This window comes from Hemicordylus capensis, chromosome 2 (assembly GCF_027244095.1).
Source record: "Hemicordylus capensis ecotype Gifberg chromosome 2, rHemCap1.1.pri, whole genome shotgun sequence".
NCBI lineage: Eukaryota > Metazoa > Chordata > Lepidosauria > Squamata > Cordylidae > Hemicordylus > Hemicordylus capensis.
In genome coordinates, this window is record NC_069658.1 from 300918004 (window position 1) to 300939066 (window position 21063).

Consider the following 21063-nt stretch of genomic DNA (forward strand, 5'->3'; position numbering starts at 1 on the left):
TTTAGCAGAAAATAGAGAAGTAATAATAAGGTAACTAAAGAAAAAGGGTCCTAGTAACAATATTATTGTCCATTTTGCAATAACAATACATGTATTTTGCAACAAAATATGCATAGGTAGCTACTTAATCCAAGTTAAGTAGTTGCAAATTATTGCCTGCAATGTACTACTTATTCCAAAACAATTACATTGCAAAAAGTGTGCTTTTGAAATTCAGGAGGAATATATAAATATTTAGAATTAAATGCACTAAGTTTTTCACAGTCTAAGAGTTTTTCATTTAGCAATAGCAATAGCACTTACATTTATATACCGCTCTATAGCCAGAGCTCTCTAAGCGGTTTACAATGATTTTTAGCATATTGCCCCCAACATTCTGGGTACTCATTTTACCGACCTCAGAAGGATGGAAGGGTGAGTCAACCTTGAGCCCCTGGTCAGGATTGAACTTGCAACCTTCTGGTTACAGGGCGGCAGTTTTACCACTGTGCCACCAGGGGCTCTCTGGTGGTGCAGCATTTAAAGTTCTTTTAAATACTTTTTATTTTGATGAGTTGTACATGCCTTTTGCGGTGTTTCAGATAACAAAGAATATGTACAGAATGTTCCAGCTATGATTTTTATTTATCTAGAATATTAAAGAGAGAGAGAAATTCTCTTCCAACTAATTTGGCACCCTTTAAACCTTGGTGCCCTAGGCAACTGCCTAATTCATCTATATGGTTGGGCTTTCCCTGTTGAATACCTAATGAGGTCAGAGCAGCAAGCAAAGCTTACTTTGCCTCTAAAACCTTGCCGTGGGGAAAAAAAAAACAGGTGGTTTGCTCTGGATCATGTGAACCACCGCATCCAATTCTGGGTTTCACATTTTAAGAAGGATGTTGATAAACTGTAATGGGTTCAGAGGAAGGTAACAAAGATGGTGAGGGGTCTTTAAACCAAGTCCCCAGTTGAAAGAACTGAGTATGTTGTTTAGCCTGGGGAAGAGAAGATGTAAGGAAAGACATGATAGCCATCTTCAGGTATCTGAAGATGCCAGACGTTGCCAGAAGCCTTGCAGGGAGGAAGACATCTTAACATCTACTTCCCAGAGGTGGCTTCTGCCCAGTGGTGAGAGCCTGTATTGCTCTCATCCACTGTTGTCAGCCTGCCAGCCTGTGTGCCCCCTAACATGTGGGGCTGTTGCTGCTGCCCTGTGGGTGAGGCTGTGTGGGATCGGGGCCAGGGGGGGGGCGGTGAGTCAGCAGTTCCTGAGGACCATCTGCCCAGACTAGCCATCTTTCTGGGCTTATAAAAGGGCTGCTGCCCTGTGGTGGCGGGCCCATCACTGACAGGGTCGCCACCAAAGGGGTGACACCAAAGGGGGTCACCCCTTTGGGGAAGCTACTTTGGGGGACAATGAGGGCAGGGGCCAGGTGGTATTATTTTGGTTTCTGTTGTTTTTAGGTCCCGGGTGTTTCAGATGTCTCTTGGTTTGTCTGGGGATGGGGAGTCAGGGGGTGGGTTCACTGACTATGAGAGTGGCTATTCCGGAGGTGGGGATTAGAAGAGGTAAAGTTGGTAGGTCAGCGAGTCATTAAAGGGGAAGGGAAGTCAGAAATCTATTAGGTGATCCCCTTTCTGGCTGCCCTGCCAGCTCTTTGACCGTGGGGAGCAGTGCCAACCTCCCACAGACCCTCACCTTGCTCCTCTGTAATGCCAGGTCTGTCCAGAATAAGTCAGAAACCATCCATGATTTGATTCTGGATGAAGAAGGGGCAGACCTGGTATGTATTACAGAGACGTGGTTGCGGGAGGCTGGTGACCAAGTCTGGTCTTAGCTTCTTCCTCCAGGGTATTCTGTTGAAGAGCAGGAGTGGGGATGTGGGTCTATAAGAATAAGCTCTCCCTGACCAGGATCCCTGTTGAAGTGCCTGACCATACTGAATGTGTGTACCTAAGTTTGGGGAACAGGGATAGACTGGGACTTCTGCTGGTGTACCAATCGCCCCACTGCCCAATGTCAGCCCAACTGAGCTGACAGACTTGGTCTCGGGTTTGGAGTTGGAGTCCCCCAGGCTTGTGGTGCTGAGGGACTTCAATGTCCGCTTTGAGACCAATCTGTCTGGGGCAGCTCAGGAGTTCATAGCAGCCATGACAACTATGGGCCTATCCCAAGGGGTCTCAGGACTGACATGTGTTGCTGGTCACATGCTTATTCTGGTCTTTCATTCTGATCAGGATGGTCTTCCATAGGTGGTGACTTGTTGTGGACGGACCACCAGCTGGTTAAGATTGGACTCACAGTCACACCCCATCTTTGCAGGGGTGAGGGACTCCCCTTTGCAGGGGCAAGCAGTGGTTCCACTCCTGCCTCTCAGGCAGATTCCAGATGGTGTCCCTCAGGGACTGCTGTTCTTCAAAATGTGAACTTCGGTATGATGTCCCTCAGGGCTCCATATTGTCTCCGATGTTGCTTAACATCTACATGAAACCACTGGGAGAGATCATCAGGAGATTTGGTGCAGGGTGTTATCAATATTCTGATGACACCCAAATCTTTTTCTCCATGTCAACATCCTCAGGAGAAGGCATAACCTCCTTAAATGCCTGCCTGGAGGTGGTGATGGGCTGGATGAGAGATAAACTGAGACTGAATCCAGATAAGACAGAGGTACTTGCTGTGCGGGGTCGGAACTTGAGTGATGATTTTGATCTGCCAGTTCTGGATGGGATCACACTTCCCCAGAATGAACAGGTATGCAGTCTGGGGGGTGCTTTTGGACACAAACCTCTCCCTGGTGTCTCAGATTGAGGCAGTGGCCAGTGGTGCCTTTTATTAGCTTTGGCTGATATGCTAGCTGTGCCCGTTTCTTGAGATAAATGACCTCAGAACAGCAGTACATCTGCTGGTCACCTCCAGACTTGACTACTGCAATGTGTTTTTTGTGGGGCTACTGCAATGCACTTTTTGTATGTAGTCCAGAAACTGCAGTTGGTCCAGAATGCATCAGCCAGGTTGGTCTCTGGGTAATCTCAGAGATACCATATCACTCCTATCCTAGAAGTTCTACACTGGTTGCCGATATGTTTCCAGCAAAATGCAAGGTCTTGGTTATAACCTATAAAATCCTAAACAGCTTGGGCCCTGGGTATTTAAGAGAACATCTTCTTCACTATGAACCACACCGCCTATTGAGATCATTGAGAGAGGTTCGTCTGCAGTTGCCACCGGCTCGTCTGGTGGCTTCTCGGGGATGGGCCTTTTCCACTGCTGCCCCAAGGCTTTGGAACGTGCTCCCTGCTGAAATAAGAGCCTCCTCATCTTTTACAACTTCTAAAAAGGCAGTCAAGACACATCTGTTCACCCAGGCTTGCTTGCTTGCTTGATTTATTTATTTGTTTGTTTGTTTGTTTGTTTATTTATTTATTTCATTTATAAACCGCCCCATCCAGAGGCTCTGTATCTGTACAACGCAGATACTAGTTTGAAATTAGATACTGTTTAAAATTATATACAGTTTTAATAGTTTGATGATTTTTTAATAGTTTTAACATTTTAAGTTTGAATTTGTTGTAACGTTTTAACCTTTTTACTTGCTGTTGTTGTTATTGTTTTGTTGTAAACCATCCAGAGACTTGTGTTTTGGGCAGTATACAAATATGTTAAATGAATGAATGAATATTGGCTTCCATGGCCAACAGCAGCTCTGGAGGGAGCTGATTTAGATTAGGGCCAGGCACAGGAGGAAAGGGTTAGAAAATCACTTGTAGTGCAGCCCTGATCTAGAGTGGGGGTCGGGTCCCCATGGCCGCTTTTGAAAAAGACAAAGACACCAGAAATTCCAATCATGTTATGCTTCATTTGGCCCTCAGTCTGCCTGACTTTATGCCACACACAGTGTGATTTTTAAAATAAACTATTTTATAAATTTAAAAAAGTAATTCATGCAAGTACCAACATCCATAGCTTTAAATCAATCACAATTGGGTCTATGATTTCTCCTCCACTCTACATTCTTGTACAAAATGTGTGCTTTTCATATATAACATTTATTCTGGATGTGCAGTTATGTTTCCAATTTATTAATCAAAACTTGGATGTTTTCCTTATCTGCATTGTCATCAACCTGAAAAATATTAAAAACCTCTCTCGCTTATTCACTCACCACATGAAGAAAGAGTACAGACTAAAGTCTCTCGTCTTTCTTATCTGCTCCACATGCAATGGAGCACAACTCCAATCTTTGTTTCCAACTTTTGCAATTCTCTGCAGCATTTACTTCAAACACTAACTTTCCTGGAGATTTGAATTGGTTGTTTTCTTTGTATAGCTGTGCTACTTTCAGTTTCTCTTTCACCATGTAATACTTACTGTTGCAAACTTTATAAAATGATGCCACAGGAGACTGAAGTGTGGAGCAAACAAACAACTCAGCAGTGTGTGTACATTTTCTACAACTGAACTCAAAATGGAATTCAAAACAAGGTTTCAACTCTCTGCTCCGTGCCCCTCCATGCCTCCACTCTCCATTACATAAGAACAGCCCTGCTGGATCAGGCACAAGGCCCATCTAGTCCAGCATCCTGTTTCACACAGTGGCCCACCAGATGCCGCCGGAAGCCACAGGTAGGAGTTGAGGGCATGCCCTCTCTCCTGCTGTTACTTCCCTGCATCTGGTACTCAGAGGCATCCTGCCTTTGAGGCTGGAGGTGGCCCACAGCCCTCCGACTAGTAGCCGTTGATAGACCTCTCCTCCATGAAGTTATCCAAACCCCTCTTAAAGCCATTCAGGTTGTTGGCTGTCACTAGGGATGTGCACGAACCGGTTCGCAGGCCATGTTGGACGCCTGTGAACTGGTTCGCTGGTCCAGCAGTCCAACGGACCGTCACCGGGGGGTTGTTGCTGCCCGCAGCCGCACGCGTCAGGCACGTCACTGTGACACGTGCGGCGCTTGCGCACATGGCGGCGGGCACGGCGGAAGGCACATGTGTGGGATTTACTTCTGCATTTTGCAGACAACAAGGGGGCAGGGGCAGCCGGGAGGACCACTGCCTCCCCAAAGATTTTACTTGAAAATGGAGTGCCAGAGGGGGAAAAGCAGCAGGAGGGGTAAGTATAACCCCCCCAGCCTTAAAGCAACACACACACCCCAGGCGTCGGACCGTGCCTCCGTGGTCTGTGCACATCACTAGATGTCACCACATCTTGTGGCAAAGAATTCCACAAGTTGATTATGCATTGTGTGATAAAGTATTTCCGTTTGTTGGTCCTAGATTTCCTGGCAATCAATTTCATGGGATGACCCCTGGTTCTAGTGTTATGTGAGAGGGAGAAGAACTTCTCTCTATTCACTTTCTCCACACCATGCATGATTTTATAGACGCTACTGTCTCTATCATGTCTCCCTGCAGTTATCTTTTTTCTAAACTAAAAAGCCCCAGGTGTTGTACTCTTGCCTCGTAAGAAAGGTGCTCTAGGCCCCTGATCATCTTGGTTGCCCTCTTCTGCACCTTTTCCAGTTCTACAATGTCCTTTTTAGATGTGGTGACCAGAACTGTACGCAGTACTCCAGGTGTGGCCGCACCATAGTTTTGTATAAGAGCATTATAATATTAGCCATTTTATTTTCAGTCCCCCTCCTAATTATCCCTAGCATGGAATTGGCCTTTTTCACAGCTGCTGCACATTGAGTCGACATTTTCAACGAGCGGTCCACCACCCCAAGATCCCTCTCCTGATCCGTCACCGACAGCTCAGATCCCATCAGCGTATACTTGAAGTTGGGGTTTTTTTGTCCCAATGTGCATCAATTTACACTTGCCAACACTGAACCGCATTTGCCAGTTTTTTGCCCACTCACCCAGTTTGGAGAGATTCTTTTGGAACTGCTCACAATCAGTTTTGTATTTCACTACCCGAAAGAGTTTGGTATCATCTGCAAATTTGGCCACCTCGCTGCTTACCCCTGCTTCTAGTTCATTTATGAATAAATTAAAAAGCACCAGTCCCAGTACAGATCCCTGGGCAACCCCAATCTTATTTCCTTCCATTGTGAAAACTCTCCATTTATATCTACCCTCTGTTTCCTGTATTTCAACCAGTTAGCATTAGCAATCCACACATGTACTTGTCCCCTTATCTCATGACCGCCAAGTTTCCTCAGGAGTCTTGATGAGGAACTATGTCAAAAGCTTTTTGGAAGTCCAGGTATACTATGTCAACTGGATCACCTTGATCCACACACTTGTTGACACTCTCAAAGAACTCCAAAAGGTTTGTGAGGCAAGATTTACCTTTGTGGAAGCCATACTGGTTCTCTCCCAGCAGGGCTTGTTCTTCTATGTGCTTTACAATTTTATTTGAGGATGCTTTCCATCAATTTGCCTGGAAGGGACGTTAGCCTAACCGGCCTGTAATTTCCCAGATAACCCCTGGATCCCTTTTTGAAAATCAGTGTTACATTTGCTACTTTCCAGTCCTCTGGTACAGAGCCCGATTGCAGGAATATATTATATATTTTAGCAAGGAGGTCAGCAATTTCACATTTGAGTTCTTTGAGGACTCTTGGATGGATGCCATCCGGCCCTGCCGATTTGTTAGTTTTCAGTTTTTCCAGACAGTTTAGAACTTCATCTCTTGTCACTTCTATCTGACTCAGTTCTTTAGCCTCCATCCCTAAAAAGCCTGGTTCAGGAACAGGTATATGCTCAGTATCCTCTGCCATGAAGATGGATGCAAAGAACTCATATAGCTTCTCTGCAACCTCCATATCCTTCTTGATAATCCCTTTCACCCCTCATTGTCTAATGGTCCATCCGCCTCCCTGGCAGGTTTCCTGCTTCTGATGTACTTAAAGAAGTTTTTGTTATTTCCCTTGATACTTTTGGCTAAATGGTCCTCGAACTCTCTTTTCGGCTCCCTTATTGTCACCTTGCATTTCTTTTGCCAGAGTTTGTGTTCCTTTCTGTTCTCTTCATTTGGACAGGCCTTCCAATTTTGGAAGGAAGTCTTCTTCCCTTTTATGGCTTCCTTGACGGTACCTGTTAGCCATGCTGGCATCCTCCTGGACTTAGTGGTACCTTTTCTCCTTTCTAACTGAGCTTCTAGTATTGTGGTTTTAAGTAAACTCCATGCACTCTGGAACAAAGTGAATCTCCTGCTTTTCCCTTTCAGCTTTCTTTTCACCATACTCCTCATTTTGGAGAAGTTTCCTCTTCTGAAATTCAAAATGTCTGTGTTAGACTTCCTTGGTGGTTATCTCCCCACATGTATGCTGAATTTCATCACACTTTGGTCACTGTTCCCTAAAGGGTCGATGATATTGACATCACACACCAGGTCCTGGGTGCCACTCAGGATTAAGTACAAGGTCACCTTCTCTCTGGTTGATTCCAAGACCAACTGTTCTAGGGCACAGTCATTCAGCATATCTAGAAATCTGACCTCTCTGTCATTACCTGACTGTGAATTTACCCAGTCTATGTGTGGGTAATTGAAGTCACCTATTATTACAGCCCTGCCTCTCCTTGACGCCTCCCTGATTTCCTCCTGTCACTGTCAGTGTTTTGATCTGGAGGATGATAGCACGTCCCCAGTAGCAGGTTCCCTTTCAGGCCTTGTATTGTCACCCACAGGGTTTCTGTGGAGGACTCCAGTTCACCTAGGTTTTCTAACTTGTTAGATTCTATCACTTCGTTAACATACAGTGCTACTCCACCTCCAAGGCGCCCCTCTCTGTCCTTTCTATAGAGTTTATATCCAGGGAGAACAGTGTCCCACTGGTTCTCACTGTTCCACCATGTTTCTGTTATGCCCAGTATATCTATTTCTGCATTAGCAACCAAGCACTCCAGCTCACCCATCTTGGCTTGAAGCCTTCTGGCATTGGCATATACTGTAAGCACCTATATGCTGAATCTCTCACCTGATGTATGCTATCTTTCTTTTGACTCTTTGAACAGCTGGCACAGGCTTCTGTCTGCTTTTTATGTGGTTCTCCTCTGTCCCCTTCTGTTTTATTTGAAACCTTTGCACCCTCTCACTTTAAAGGATGGTTTTTGTCAAACAAGATACTGCCTAGCTCCCATCGGCTGTTCCCCAGGCATCATTTTAAAAGCTGCTCTGCAACCTTTTTTATTTTAAGCGCCGGCAGTCTGGTTCCATCTTGGTTCAAGTGCAGCCCATCTCTTTTGTACAGGCCTTGCTTTCCCCAAAATGTATCCCAGTGCCTAACAAATCTAAACTCCTCCTCCCGGCACCAACATCTCATCCACACATTGAAACCCCTCAGCTCTGCCTGTCTCAATGTACCTGCACGTGGAACAGGTAGCATTTCTGAGAATGCTACCTTGGTGGTCCTAGACTTCAATATGCTACTGATCAGCCTAAATTTGGCTTCCAGGACCTCTCGACTACATTTCCCCACATTGTTGGTGCCGACGCGCACCACGACAGCTGTATCCTCCCCAGCACTGCCTAAGAGCCTATCTAGACACTGTGTGATGTCCGCAACCTTCGCACCAGGCAGGCAAGTCACCGTGCAGTCAACAAGCGGGTCACAAACCCATCTCTCTATACCTCTAATGATTGAATCACCCACTGCAAGGAGGCCCCCACCCCACGGAGGAGTATCCCCTATGTGAGAGGATATGGGCTCATCATCCACGGAAGGGGTCCCTTCTAAAGGAGCATTTCCCTTTTCCTCAGACTGATGTCCTCCTTGCCCGAGACCTTCATTCTCTCTGACAGCAGAGGAGCTCCTTGCACCGAGCACACACCCATAACTTCTGCCCATGGGGCAAATAGTCATACACATGGCACTCTGTGCAATACTGGGAAATTCCCCTTCCCCTGCTGACTTTCTATCTTCATACTGTTTTTGTTGACTTTTTACAGTATTTAGAAATAGTTTATTAGAAGTAGTTTATTATCTGTTTATTATTATCTGTTTCTTAGATAGTTTATTAGAAGGATAGGTCTCAGCTGTAATGGTCAGCTATTTAACTGTCCAAACAGCCTTTCCTAAGAATATGAGGGATATGAGGGAGGGATTTGTACTTACTTTCTCTTCTCCACCAGGCTCCTTGTGATCTCGGGGGCTTGTTCCAGGCTCCACCGCACACTTCCCACTAAACTCCTGCAAAACTCCAACACCCTGTTTGCTATCCCTGTTGGCTATGCTCTCAGGCCTTCACCTCTTATGTAGAGAGTAGAGAGTAGTCTTCCAACTGAGACACAGGATGTGAGTCAAAGGAATGTCAAAGGAATGTCAAAGGAATGTGGGGCCTCCCCCAGCCCTAGCTGACTCCATCCCCTCTAGGCAGGGACAAACAAAAACACTGGAGTTTGCTAGCCCTGGCAAATGCTAGCCCTGGCAAATAACACACATACATACATACATACAGAGAGAGAGAGAGAGAGAGGCATACTAAGACTTATCCCTTACAGAGAAACTAGCCCCTGAAGATCTCCCCTTTTCCTGTTAGCTAGTTTGAAGGGGGGAAAGGCTAGGTGTTTAGAAAAGCTTGCTCACCTCTTCAGCTGTGTCTGCTCTTCACAGAGTAGTCTTCCAACTGGAAGACATTCATGGAATACTATCATTCATGGAATGATGTTGTGCACTTATGTTTTGAGCCAAGCCTGATTTGTACACTAGATATGTTCCAGAGCTAGCATATGAAATTAGGCTTGTTTCACCAGTGTCACAAAGTGACCAGTTCATTCACCAGTGTCACAAAGTAACCATGTATAGTCTGGGCACAAAAGTAGAAAGAAGACCAAAACACTCTCAAATAATTCAGTGGACTTTATTGAGTATAAAAGAGCAACAGCATCTACTTAACTGAGCAGAAAACAGAACAACCAATCAGAGCTACTAGTAATTTTTCAATCATAGCTAGTAATAACAACCCAGTGTTCCTAACTATCATAATTGTGTGGATGCATGTAAAGTCAGTATTAAATCTTCCTAAAACCTAACACAAATCAGAGATAAATCGAAAAAGGAAGTGGGGGAAAGTAAGGAAGGCACTCAGGAATTGGATGGTTGGGAATCAGGAGTTAGTAGAGGGAGGAGGGAGGGGGCAAAGGGGAAGGGAAGTGGAGACCAAGGCTATAGAAGCAGCATATTTACCAGAATCTGGCATGGGGCAGCAAGTGCACGCAGCTAGGGCCCGAGACTTGGGGACGATGAGGCGTCAGATGAAAAAAAAGCTGGTGCTGGATTTCACAGACAGAGTTAGCCCTTGATTCTTCACCCTGTGGCAAGAATCACTGAGCAGTCTCTTGTCTGCAGGTCCCAGGCCTCTGCTAGCTCTGCAGTTAGACAGCAGGCACTTGGGATGTGCGCATGGGCAAAGATCTGCTGGTTAGGCAAAGCTTGCTGGTTTGCCATGTCTTGGAGGCCCCTTTTTATACAAACTGGTCCTTTTGATCTGTCATGAATCTCAAAAGTGTAAATTGCTGTTCTCCTCTAGATCTTATCTTCTGACAATTATTGATCAGTTCAGGATATTAGGTCAGTCCAGGGTAAACAGGATCTGGTTCCATCTCCTGTTAGCTGCTATCAGAAAACATTGTATCCTTGTGTTCTCCAAACATCTGCATTTCTTCAGCTGTTGTTTTGTCTTTGCTTGAGAGGGCAGACTCCTGGCCCCAAAGAATGTTAACAGTCAAAGGTATATAGAAAGAATCTAAATGTGTGATACAGCAATTAAATCATTTTCTTTTGTGTACATCTACCTAGGGTGTAAAGCTGAAGGTGTTATGAAAGAAGAAGCAAAGCTATATGTGTGAGACTAGTTAGTCAATGCATCTGACTAAAGTAAAACAATAGGGGTGATATCAAACATGGTAAACATTCTGTCAGAGAAAGATGGGATTAACCTATGGCTCTTCCAAAGTCACTACCTGAGAGCAAAGCTCAGACAGTTTTAGGAGTTAATCATTTCACTCCATTGAACTCCTGTTGCAAGGAGTGCAGTGATTCTTTGCAACAGGGAATCTCTCAATGGAATTGCTGGCAAAGACACAGGCCTCAGCCTGGCCCACTAGGCTATGTGTTCTGGTCCAATATGAGTGGCCTGGGCCATAACAGATCCAAATTGCTTGTTGTGTGTACATCTTCCTAACATGCATCTGTAAAGGCATTCCACAGTAATAGCATTTGGATATGTGTGAGACAGGAAAATGAGCCTAGCCATTGTGTCTCTTGATTACACACTGCAAAAACATTGTGAAACAATGCTCCATTGCCCCTACCTTCACAAAGCAATTACCATTTGTTCCAAAAGCAAGTCATGAGACCTGGATGCTGTGTATTGATTAGTTCATTCAGAGTTGAATGAGGCCTTGCACCAATGCCTCTCTGAGCTGAGTTCTGAACCAAATTCTGGGTCCAGTCCACTAACTTTGGTCACGCTGGCCATAACATAATCACTAAAGTATGGATGCTATGTTGGGGCCTGGGCTCTCTATGAACTGTGTGTGCCCTGGATCATGTCCCAGAATCCTCTGCAGACATGCAGATATTCCAGACTTCTCTGTTGTCCAGTTGCCAGACATGCAAGCATTCCTTGGTAGATGTTATCATGAATTAGCAACAACAACATGTTAACTAACATGAATGTTAACATGAAATGTTAACATCATGTTGGCCTGTATTTCTAATCATATTTCTAGTGTATACATAGACATACTGAAGCGCTCATGTTGCATCTTAGATAAATATCCATCAATATCAGTTATGAAGGAATCCTATGAGGAAGTCCATCTTGATTAATGGAGAGGATCAGGAGTGCAAATTACAAACATCAAATGCATATACTAATTAATAATTACTTATCAATTAGTTATATAATTATACATAAATAGCACAATCCAAATAAATAAGGGCCCATAAAATAACTACCCACATAAATGAACTTGAGTATTCTTATATTTTAGCACATTTAGAACATAAGAATAAGATATATATATAGAGAGAGAGAGAGAGAGAGAGAGAGTTTTGAATGTCTGTTTGTCTGTTCTCTATACATTCCCACACCCTTTGAGCTGTCGGGACCAAACGTTGCAAAGAGACATCCTATGACCCTACAATTAACATAGGGTAACATAGGGTACCCAACATAGGGTACCTGGGAACCCTGACAACCTCCTCGCGCAGACAGATAGATATACAATGGGTATATCCACAAAACTTATGGATGCAATAACAAAGAGAAACTCACACAATAAGCCCAAGCAACGCCGGGTACTTAAAGGTAGTAATATAGGCTTGTGATAATACATAACTTATACAGTCGTTCCTTGTCAATTGCGGGTTTCCCAATCGTGGATTTGAGTATCCGCAATTGGGAAATTGTCACCACCTGAGTATTAGCTGTTTGGCACCTTTTTTCAACTATTTGAACAGTTTTGGGGGGTCATTTCTGAAGGTTCGGGAGCAATTTTTGCAAGTTTGGGGGCAATTTGGGGGGGCTCAGGGAGCCATTTCCAGGGGTCAGGGGATGATTTCTGGGGATCAGGGGATGATTTCCGGGGATCAGGGGGCAGTTTTTTCAAGATTTTTCTTTATTTTTAGGTACTTTCCAGCTCGCGATTCCCCTAACCTCCTGTTTCCCATTCATGTCAGTGTCTCACCTAACATGAATTAGCCAACCATGAGGATTTCCAGGAATGGAACCCTCGCGGTTGGCGAGGGACAATTGTAGTATCCAATGTATTCCAATATTTGTGAATATTGGAATACATTGGATACCACAATTGTCCCTTGCCAACCGTGAGGGTTCCATTTGTCTTTGGCAAATATGTCTTTGGCATATTATAAATCCTTTGTTCTTCTAGAACTTCCAGTGTTCCAACAGTGAGGATATGAACCTGGGGAGAGATGGGGATGTTTCAATTAGAGTGGTTATGGGTAGGGGAAGGTATGGTGTGGGGCCTCATTTACTTCAGAAGATGGGGAGAGTGGTTCAACATCTTATTCCTATCCCTTCTTCTGGTTGTTCTCATCATGGGAGGGTTCCTGACTGCTTTACCAGCTTGTCCTTTGGCCTGCTGGTGCTGCTGTTTAATGCCAGGTCAGTCCAGAATAATATCTCTATCATCCATGATTTAATTGTGAATGAAGGGGCCGACTTGGTTTGTATTATGGAAACCTGGTGGGCAGGGAAGCTGGAAGAGATTAGTCTTTCCCAGCTGTGTCCACCTGAGTATTTAGTGCAGGATCAGAATAGCCTGGAGGGCTGGTGGTGGTGGGGGTGATGTAACTTATAAAAGCTCTATTTTCCTCCCTAGGCCCCCTGTCCTGGGAGCCCTGGTGTTGGGCTCTCAGGGCAGAGTGGGGATTGTGTTGGTGTACCGCCCACCTTGCTGTCAGTTGTCTGCCTGCCTGAGCGATGAAGCAAGCTGGGAGATGGCTGGAATGCAAGTGGAGGAAAACACGGGGTGAGTCTGCGTGAAAACAGGTTAAAGCTCACTATTGAGCCTATTCTGTGGCAGTGATGGAACACAAGAAATGTTTTTCCCCATTGCATCCTCTCAATATCATCCAGTGGGGCTTTTCCAGGTGGCGTGGGGCCTCTTGAAATCTGGCCCCAGGCAAGATGTATTAGAAATCTTGTAGCATACTGTGACACATTTGCATAGCACTTTGAGGGTAAAGTCGCTTGCATTCACCATGAGTTGGACTCTACAACTGATCCAGGCTCATTGGGAGAGGTGTCCCCAGAGTAACACCTGGTCCATTTTTGCTGGAGGAGTTTCAATTATTGGTGCCCGAGGTTGTGGACAAGGTATTTAGTTGAGTTTGCCAATCACATGCTTGCTTGACCCTTGCCCTTCATGGCTTATTAAATCTAGTAGGGAGGGGATTTTTAGCTGGGCCCAGTAGGTTCTAAATACATCTTTGAGAGAGGGAGTGCTCCCAGCTCCATTGAAGGAAACTATTATTCGACCACTCAGTCTGGACCCAGAGGATGTACACAACTATAGGTCTGTGGCCAGTATTCCCTTTCTGGACAAGGAGCTTGAGTGTGTAGTGGCTGACAGGTTCCAGACACTTTTGGAGAAAATGGATTATCTAGGTCCATTTCAATCAGGCTTCAGGCCTGGCTTTGGAACAGAAACTGCTTTGGTTGCCCTATGGTATGACCTGTGTAGAGAGAGACAGGGGAGTGCAACCTATTAATTCTTTTGCATCTCTCAGTGGCTTTCGATACCATTGACCATGGTATCTTTGTGGATAGGCTGGCTGGGTTGGGTGTGGGAGGCATTGTTTGGAGTTGGTCTGCTCCTATCTCAAGGCCCGTTTCCAAAAGGTGGTGCTGGGGCATAGGGATGTGCACGGAACCAAGCGGGGGTGGTTCGATGGTGGGGGTGTGTGCTGCTTTAAGAGCAGGGGGTGCACTTACCCCTCCCTCCACTCTTCCCCTGCCAGCACTCCTTTTTTCTAAAGTCCATTGGGGCAGCAGCATACCTCCCTGCCGCCCCGTTGCCCCTATTTACCAGATACAACTAGGAGTATCTGGCGTGCCTGCGCATGTGATGGCACGACGTGCACACGCCCATGTCTGGCGCACGCAGGGATGTTGGATACTTCCGGTTGTATCCGGTAAATGGGGGCAATGGGGCAGAAGGAGGTAAAGGAGCACTGGTGGGGGAAGAGCAGAGGGAGGGGGTAAGTGCACCCTCCCCCACTCTTAAAGCAGCACCCTCCGCCATCGAACCGGCAGAACTGGCCACCATTTGAACTGGTTCCATGCACATCCCTAGTGGGGGATTACTGCTCAACCCCTTGGCAGTGGTGCTTTGGTGTTCCACAGGGTTCCATTCTTTCCCCTATGCTGTTTAACATATACATGAAACCGCTGGGAGAGGTCATTCGAAGATTTGGCCTGAGGTGTCATCAGTATGGGGATGACACTCAGCTGTGTGTCTCTTTTTCATCAGACGCAGGTGAGGTGGTGAGTGCCTGGATGCAGTAATGGACTGGATGAGGGTGAACACACTGAGACAAGATCCAGACAAGACAGAAGTACTGCTGGTCGGTGTTTCCTTATCCAGGTGAATGATGTTCAGCCTGTTCTAGATGGGGTTGTACTCCTCCTGAAGGACCAGGTTCGCAGTTTGGGGGTGCTCATCAACCCAGCACTGTTGCTAGAGGCTCAAGTGGTCTCTGTGGCTCCAAACAACTTTTATCATCTTTGGCTGACACGCCAACTGTGACTTTATCTGAATAGAGATAGCTTGGTCACAGTTACTCATGCTCTGGTAACCTCCTGTTTGGATTACTGCACTGCATTGTATGTGGGGGCTGCCTTTGAAAACAGCCAGAAACTGCAGCTGGTACAAAATAGGGCTGCAAGATTATTAACTGGGACTGGACATTTTGATCATATTACATGAGCTCCACTGCCTCCTAACCCACTTCTGGGCCCAATTCAAAGTTCTGGTTTTGACTTTAAAGCCCTAAATGGCTTGGGACTGGGTTTCCTGAAAGAGTGCCTTGCCCCATATGTTCTGACTTGGACTTTAAGCTCTTCAGAGGCCCTGCTCCGAGTGCCCCACCAAACAAGATGAGGTGGGGGTGACTACTAGGGATAGACACTCTTTGGTGGTTGCACCCTGTTTATGGAATAGCCTCCCCAGTGAGGTCCACCTAGCTTCATCACTTTGTTCTTTTAGATGCCAGGTAAAGACCTTTTTGTTCACTCAGGCCTTTTACATTTTTATTTTTTAAATTTGATTTTTAAAACTGATTTAATTTTTTAAATTGCTTTGCATTATATTTTTAACCCCCCCCCCCGTTTTTGGTCTGTTGTGAGTTAATGTGTTATGTGTTTTTATTTGATGTTGTAATGCTGTGTTGTGAGCCTCCCAGAGAACAATTTGTTATGGGGCAGCTAACAAAAAGTTTATTATTATGATTACTATGATGATGATTAGAGTCAGACACGTTTCAGCCAACAGTTTCCTTAGTAACTTTTAAAAATACCCTTTCATACATACAAAGGACAATGATGCAGATCCAATTTTCCCTCTTGGGCAAAAACACCCAACAACCCCTAATTATTACTTAATAGAGGCATTTGATGTTTGCAATTTGCACTCCTGTTCCTCTCCATTTATCCACTTTTATTTGGGCCAGAAATATTTCCTTTTGGTGGTGTGTTGAATTCCACCTAACAGCTGAGGACTGTGGCTGTCTAAGGCTGCAGTCTTATGGACACTTACCTTGGAGTAAGCCCATTTGAACATGAGGCTTCCTTCTCAGTAAACGTACATTATATCAGGCTGCTCCCCACCAACACAGTCAGCTTAACTGTTCTACCCGTTTTAGTAATCTGCCAAGCCAAACATGATGGAGGATATCCTTGATCAGATCTCCACAAGTTTTTTCTTTTACTCATATTCAGCTATATGGGGCTACACTGTGGGTCACATTGAACAGGAGGGGATGTTTAACTCTTCCCCTCCACACAAACCATTTGACTGATCTAAATTGACCTCTGATGCTGCTATTGCCTGTTACCTCACAAGGGAAAACTACAGGAACAGCATCTGTATCTTTGTTTTTGCCACCTTGGAGCTAATCGCATCTTTGGAGGGACAATTTTGATTGTGGAGCCATGAGGAGGAGAAAGAGTAAAACATCCTCTCCTGCTCACCACTTCTGCAGCAAATCAGCATCCCTCTTCAGTTGCACTGGAGCAAAAGGAAAAACATTGGGCATCGAGAGCCAATCATGGGTCTCGTGGTGTAATGGTTAGAGTGCTGGACTAGGACCGGGGAGACCTGAGTTCAAATCTCCATTCAGCCTTGAAACTAGCTGGGTGACTCTGGGCCAGTCACTTCTCTCTCAGCCTAACCTTACTTCTCAGGGTTGTTGTGAAAGAGAAACTCAAGTATGTAGTACACCGCTCTGGGCTCCTTGGAGGAAGAGCGGGATATAAATGTAATAATAATAATAATAATAATAATAATAATAATGTGTGATTTGACCCTGGATGCTAAGTATAGCATTAAACAGGTGACTTTTCAAGGTATAGAGAGAATCTCATTTGCTTGCTAAAAGCACACCCTCTGGTTTTGTCAAAATATTCCTAGAACTCCTCACAGCCATTCATTCCTGAAGGTGTGTCCCAGGAAAAGGAGAAAGCCAGGCAAGCAAGCAGTGACTATTGGCGCATGGTGGAATGGACAGCTGCCCCCACAGCACCTGGTTGGGAGTCACTAAAAGGTGCTTGGCTGGCAGTTGGACAGCTGAGAAGTCTGTAATTTATGCTTTCTGGTCCCAGCTGCTAGAAGTATGATTAGGAGGGAGGATGTGAAGAAGTGAGCGTGTGTACGTGTGTTGGCAGAGGGGGCTCTGGAGGAGTGAGGAGAGGGCTGCTATTAGGTTGGGAAGAAAAGCTTTTAATGAGGCCTGGTGTCTGCTGATCCGGCAGTCTGCATGGATGCCATCCAACCTCGCAATAGAGTTACCCGCTTAAACAAAAACCGCCAAAGGAGCTGAGCAGGGAAAAGAACACATTTTCCTGTGTAGCAAACTGTGAAGTACAATCAGGAATATACAGCAAAACCCTCAGAAACCAATTACTGTTTGCGAGAACCAAACTGCTAAAAATACTCCCCCTTTCTGCTCCAGCACAAGGGGAGAAGTGCTGAGCCATCAGAATGCATCCCCCTCCCCCCCCCCGGAGGAGCTTCGTCCGATATACAGCCTGGGGAGAAGAAAACAAGGGCTGAAGCAGACGGCACACAGAGCTCATGTGCCTCCATGCCTGAAGAGACCTGGGTTCAAACCCCAAAGTTCACAAAGCCAAGGGTAAGAGAAAGCATAGCAGCAGACAAGAACGAAGAGGATGTTCTTGCCTGGAAGATAATTGCTTGCCTTCAAAAAGGGCATCATTCCTCTGGGACCTGCCTCAGTGATGAGAGGACAGTTTGGTGCTTTGAAAACCAGGCACCATTAATGAAACCTCCATTCCACCTCAAGCTTTCATATTGCGCTTGACAGCTGTGTAGCACAACCACATTGGCTTTTTAATGGGAAGGCGGTCTGGGAGCAAGATGTTTCTTCTTTCAGAGCTGGGAGGTAAGCCAAGATGCTGAGTTAATCTAAAGTAAAAGACTACTCCTTGGTTAATCTTGCTTTAGAGGAGGAGGGCAGGATTCATCTCACAACTTCTGCCATTTCCACCAGAGCTTCCCTATTGTATATATTGCATCTTTATCTCATCCTGATATATATAACATAGTTCTCTTCCCATTTAATGCTTGTAACAAGGGTGTCAGAAAGCAACTGGCCCTAATCCAGCACTTTCACCACTAAACTACACTGCTCTAAGAGCTGTCTGACTTTTTAATTGGCTTCTTTCTTTGTGTAGAATATATATCCCAATGTTCAATAGCCCCTTCTCCTTCCAGCCCTGCTCTGCTTGCTTGCACTAAAAAAGACTAAGATGCAAGTTTGCCTTCAGAAGACCTCTGAGGAACTTTCCACTGCCAGATTTCCCATTAGGCTGGGGAGGGAGATCCACAGGATGTTGAGATTCCCTCCCACCAACCAAGAAGATGCCATTAAGTGATACAACTCTCTATACCTTTAAGATGGAGGCTAAGGCAGGCCAAATGGAAACCAGTAAAAAGGCCCCAAAAGGAGACAACAATAGGAAGAGGCCTAGTTCAAAAGATGAGGGGAATTTCACTTTCAAGAATGGTACATTTCAAATCCAGCACAAAACCAAGAGACAGAGGACATTTGGCATTCTCGAGATGGATAAGGAACACAATGTTCTTTTGAGTACCATAGTTCTCAGTCACTCCTTCTAACAATTGGGCAGGGCTGTCTGAAGGATAGGGCTAGAGTTGCCCAAGGCCCCATGCCTACAGAGGCCCCCACACTGCAGCGCAGTAACAGAGACACTTCTAGTTATGACAGGGCCAGAACAACACTGATATGTCATGGGGGACCAAACACTATTATTGTCCTGGGCTTCGCAAAGACAGTCCTACAATTGGGAGAGGAGTTATTTTGAGTCCTCATCTCACTGGAAGACGCCAAAGCTATTCCCACAACCAGGAGAGATCGGGCTAAAGGAGCCTAGCCCAATTTCTCCTGGTGGTCTGCTGCCACGGGAACCGTGCAGCTCCCAGCAGCAAACTTCCAAAATCACCCCTCCCCATGAATGAGGTTAGCATGAGCAAGCACTCCGCTAACCCCATTTAGTGCTGCCGCGGCGCAGGTCCACACCGCAGTAATGCATTGGGAGACCCCTGTTGGGGGGCTAAAACAAGCCTCCTATTCCCAGGGGTCTCTCCAGAATGCCCCATGCACTTGCACAGGGCATGCCGAAACTTCCAGGGGCTGGCTGGCCCCCAATCTCTGCCTCCCCTCCCGACTCCGTGACGGAGCCGGCAATTGTGTGGGCGGCCAATCCGGCCTCCCTGGTACAGCTCCCTGCCCGTGTGCGGGGAGAGCGGGCTAAGCCTGCTCTCCCTGCACTCACCCTAATGGTGCTTCACACCAATTATGTGAAGCGCTTCTCCGTGAACTGACTTTCCACTGTCACTCTGGGGGTGGGGTGGACAAGCTGGCCCCAATGGATAGAGTAAAATAGAGATTTTTCTTTCTTACCAGTAAAAAGCCTGTATGGGTGCTGCTCTTATAGGCACATTAACAATTTTGCACCCATCTCAAAAGATGCCATGGAAGTTTGTTTGCTTGTTTGACTGACTGACTATATTTTTAACCACCAATCAGTTCCCAAGAAACACGTCAATGGCTGGGATTTAAAACTGATTGGTGGTCTGCCTTTCCCAATTCAAAAGGAAATTCTAGCTTCTATAGATCTAATAAAATATATATCCATATTTCTACCTAGATGGGTCACGAGACATTTGTCAGGTTTACTTTATCCTGGAGAAAATATCAGTACTGAGAACTTTCATTTGGGCTTTATCACCATTGTCCATGGAAGTCCTAGTCACTAAAGTCCTGGAAATAGTTCTTTGTCATATTTGTCAGGAACAACAATTTGTTCAGAATATGGCAGCTAGTTAATAATCTGTGCCTGAATGAGCATATTTTACCTGTGTTATTAGCTACCTGTATGTTGCTGGGTGCAACAAAAGGTGCCATTTTTTACTTTTGCAGCCTTAAATGGCTTGGGACCAGGAGTGCCTTCTCCCATATGAACCCCACTGGTTTTTAAGATCTGCTTTGGAGGTCCTTCAAAAGTGGTGTTCCCACTTTTGACAGGTGAGCAGCTGGCAGCCGGGCAGAGGCCCTTTTATTAGTGGAGCCTTGTCTGTAGAATATCCTATTGGAGATCCATCTCCAGATGGCATCAACCTTTTGTACCAATAGCCCTAATTACCACAAGGGGCCCTAGGAGAAGAGATAGTCAGCTAGGGTCTCCTTCTCTTTCCTGCTTTATCTCTGCTTCTATGATCCCTACTTGACAGAATGTACTCAGGAACTTCCTGGGAATGACTTCCTCCTCCTCCTCCTCCTCCTTCCCAAGACTCTCTCTCTCTCTGACCACCCTGCAACTCGGATAGTCTTTATGATAGTCTTTCCTATCAAATATATATAGAAGTAGCCTGCCTATGAACCCTAACAGGTTTGGGCACCCCAGGCTCAAATTTTAGATCTTATTATTATTATTGTTTCTAACATATCCTGCCCAAGCAGTTATCTTTTAGAGAACAGATAAAGCCCTTTTTCTTTCCTTCCTTTTTAATTCTCCAAGGCTTTTAGCAGGTGATGTGTGTTTCTACTGCTTTTATCTAATCCCTGCCCCTCCTGAATTTTTAACTGCTCTGCTGACTCTGGCAGCTACTACTACGTTTGTCAGATTTGATCTTTTGTTTTTATTGTTTCCGTTGGATGGTTTTTATTGTAAACCACTTTGGATACTTTTAAGAGAACAGCAGTGCATAAATATTACCCGCCCCCCTGCACTGAGGACGTTCAATTTAGTAAGGACAGATATACTTCCAAAAGAGATAAAAATTGCTTGATTCTGTGGGCCTTGTTTGGGGTGTGTGTGGGATGGGGTGAAATGCTCAAATG

General features: G+C 45.4%; 1 long non-coding RNA gene across 2 annotated transcripts in view; it reads left to right on the forward strand.

The window, feature by feature from the left end:
* LOC128341882 (uncharacterized) overlaps positions 1-21063 on the forward strand; it is a 97720-nt gene that overhangs the window by 10220 nt on the left and 66437 nt on the right. For both annotated transcript variants that reach the window (XR_008314633.1, XR_008314632.1), the window contains exons 2-3: positions 13281-13430; positions 14934-15047. This is a non-coding gene — a long non-coding RNA (uncharacterized LOC128341882). The remainder of the gene's footprint in view (positions 1-13280; positions 13431-14933; positions 15048-21063) is intronic.